This window comes from Bos mutus, chromosome 3, assembly GCF_027580195.1.
Source record: "Bos mutus isolate GX-2022 chromosome 3, NWIPB_WYAK_1.1, whole genome shotgun sequence".
NCBI lineage: Eukaryota > Metazoa > Chordata > Mammalia > Artiodactyla > Bovidae > Bos > Bos mutus.
In genome coordinates this window covers 114,263,995-114,267,625 of record NC_091619.1, presented here as the reverse complement: position 1 = coordinate 114,267,625, position 3,631 = coordinate 114,263,995, and positions in this window count along the sequence as shown.

Below are 3,631 nucleotides of genomic sequence, written 5' to 3'. Positions count from 1 at the left end.
GAACTGTTTCCATAGAAAAGAGGAGCTGTGTGTGGTGAAGTAGGTGATCTCACTGCTCCTGTGGCCAAGAGCCATTTTCAAATAACTTGCTCCTTCCAGCCTCAGTGTCCCCATGTGTGAAGAGCAGAGGCTCCCAAGGTCACGCTGAGGATGGAGCGGGTGGAGGGTGCTGAAAGGACTGAGGAAAGGTCAGGTGTATCCAAGCTGAGTGCTGTGTCATTAGTCCCGGCCGCTGACGGCAGCTTTGCTTGAGCCTGTTTTCACATCTCAGGAGCCGGTGGTGATTTCCTCCATGTCACCCACCGGCCACCAGGTAGACTCAGCTGCCCTGGCTGATGACTGTGGGTCCCTTTTGCTTCTCATGGCTTCCTGAGTGTCCTTCCCTCAGAAAGCGGGTGCTGGGACGCACAGCCACCTGGTAAATGAGGACTGTTTCTCAATCAAGAGGCGACCACGCTCACCTCCCTTCCTCTCTCCTCCCCTATGCATCACAGCTCACTGGTGGAGGGTAGGGGGGTGGGGTGCAGCGGGGGGGGGGGGGCAGAAGCTGGGAGTGCGAGGGAGGGGCTCCCTTCCTTCCCAAGAGCTCAGTCCAATCCCTTTGTTCCTTCTTTCCCTGAAAGAGGCATTTCCCCAAACGCCCCATCCTGGGGTCTCACGGTCCCCCAGACATCTCATCCACTCTGCGACTCCAGCTTGTGTCCTTTGGATGCTCCAGATCCCCCTCCCGGGGGGGCTGGCTGCTCCCACGGACTGCCTGGTGCAGAGCAGCTTCTCCATGACCAGATGGGAATGGACACACTTCCCGGGGGTCCGAGACCTTCCGCTCTAGCTGCACATGTTCCCCGGAGCTCACTCGGGGTCTTTCATGGCTCCCTGTTTCCCTGTTCAAGTCCCATCTCTCCCAGCAGCGTTAGACCCTGACCCTGCGGCCCCTTCTCTCTCTGCTTCTGCACTCAGCCCCTCTGTCCTCCACACAGCTCTCAGCCCCTGCTGCTCCCTTCTCCCAGCCCCAGAGCCTCCAGGATCACCCTTCCCTCTTCCTGAATGAGTCAGATGGATAGACCTCTCTGTCTACTTACCTTCTCCCAGGACGACGCACTGGCTTCTTCCTTCAGCCCACGGGGAGTCTCTCTGGGCTCTGGGGTTCCATCGGAAAGATCTAGGGTCCCCTGTGAGCCCTCCTCCTTCTATCTCCAGCTCCTCCCATCACTGTTTCCTCCTAGAAATATGCTCTGAGGTTTCGGGTCACCACACACTGCCCATGACCAGAGTGGCTGTGAGCCTTTCTGGGGCCCCGAGGAGCCCCGGGATGCTGCTGTTTCCTTTGGAGCCAGTTCTTTGATCCACGTGAAGTATTAGATCAGAAGACAGGCATCAGTTATCCCCATCGTCGCTGTCACCATTAGGGCAGGGATTCTCAAGGCTTTCTTTGCATTCACAGCCTCCCGTCCCACCAGCCCCATGTCACAGAAGCCATCACCTGGCTTTGATTCTGTCACACACTGACAGTAGTCTGAGCAGTGTCACCGTGACACCCTCACCACCAAATCCGAAGGAGGCTTAGGTCCTCTTAGCCTCTTGATGAAAGTGAAAGAAGAGAGTGAAAAAGTTGGCTTAAAGCTCAATATTCAGAAAACTAAGATCATGGCCTCCAGTCCCATCACTTTATGGTAAATAGGTGGGGAAACAGTGGACACAGTGTCAGACTTTATTTTGGGGGCTCCAAAATCACTGCAGATGGTGACTGCAGCCATGAAATTAAAAGACGCTTACTCCTTGGAAGAAAAGTTATGACCAATCTAGACAGCATATTAAAAAGCAGAGACATTACTTTGCCAACTAAGGTCCATCTAGTCAAGGCTATGGTTTTTCCAGTAGTCCTGTATGGATGTGAGAATTGGACTATAAAGAAAACTGCGCAGGGAAGAATTGATGCTTTTGAACTGTGGTGTTGGGGAAGACTCTTGAGAGTCCCTTGGACTGCAAGGAGATCCAACCAGTCCATCCTAAAGGAGATCAGTCCTGGGTGTTCATTGGAAGGATTGATGTTGAAGCTGAAATTCCAATACTTTGGCCACCTGATGCGAAGAGTTGACTTATTTGAAAAGACCCTGGTGATGGGAAAGATTGAGGGCAGGAGGAGAAGGGGGTGACAGAGGATGAGATGGTTGGATGGCATCACCGACTCAATGGATATGAGTTTGAGTAAACTCTGGGAGTTGGTGATGGACAGGGAGGCCTGGCGTGCTGTGATTCATGGGGTCACAAAGAGTCAGACAGGACTGAGTGACTGAACTGAACTGAACTAGGTCCTCTTGGACTCAATCGGCATTTGACCCCCATGAGCCCCTCCCCTTCCCTGAAGTGCTCTTGGTTTCTTTCTGTTTGGAAGGTCCTCCCTCTGCAGCCACCCTCCCTGGGAAGCTTTGAGGCTGACTTTGAACTTCTGCAGTCCTCTGGGGCTCAGTCCTCTGTCTCCTTCCCTTTCTGGTCCTTGTTTTTCTGGCGGGACCTCGCCTGGTCTCCTGGCCCTGAATGCCGTCTCTATGCTGAGACCAGCAAAGGCATTGCTCTGGCCCTGGGCTGTCCCTGGAATTCCAGACCTGTCATCCACGTGCCTCCTTGGTGTCCCCTCTGGGATGCCCACTGATCGTCTGCAGCCCACCTGCTCCTCGCATGAACTCCTGACCTGTCCACCAAGTCTGTTCTTCTGGTCTTTCTTCCAGAAAGAATCAGTGGATTCTTCCAATGGCCCAGGAAACAGAACTGGAGAGAAGCGCTGTGAATTCCTCTCTTCTCTTCCGTCTCTCCGGCCCCCACGTACCAGCTGCCCTCAGCCCCCTGAAGCCCCCTCCCTGCCAGATTCCTGCCCTGACCGGTCTCTCAGCCTCTGGCCCTGCCCCCAGTGCCCTCCCTTAGCACTGCAGAAGCCTCTCGTCAACAGGGTCAGGAAAGAAGCCAAAGGGTTCTCCTTACAAGTCAGATCCTGTTTCTGATCCTTCCTCTGAGCAAAACTCCCCACTGGCCCCCTCAGTCCACTCAGCCGCTGCCCGAGGGTCCTTGTTATGACTCCCGAGGGTCCTGTGACCCTTCCCACTCTCCTGCAAGCTCATCTGCTCAGGCCATGCTGACTCGGGCCCTGCATGCTGGATGCACTACCACACTGCTGCCTCATGCCTGCGCCTATTCTGTTCCCCGCCGAGGCTCCTCCCTGACATCTGTTAGGTCTTCACTCACGAGACACCTTCTCATGCCTCCTCCTCCAGCCATCAGAACTAGCATTTCAACCCCCTCCTAATGCTACAGACTGACTTCTCTGCCCTATACTGCTTCTCACAACATTAATAGTGAATATTGTGCGTATTTCATGATTTATCTTGCGTACTCCTGGTTTCCCCAGATCCTCTCTGGAACAGGAGCTTCTCAGGGCAGGGGGTTTGTCAGGTTGCTGTTTTTCCTCTTAAAACAGGAGACAGAAGCCAAGCACAGACATGTCTGCTCACGTAAACAAGTCCTGGGAGGTTAGAGTCCTACCCTGGGTGAGATGGGTTCATCCTGGGGATGGGGTGGGGTGGGGGGCTGGGAACCAGATCACAGAGGGGCAGGGGGCTCTGAGGAGACCTCCACA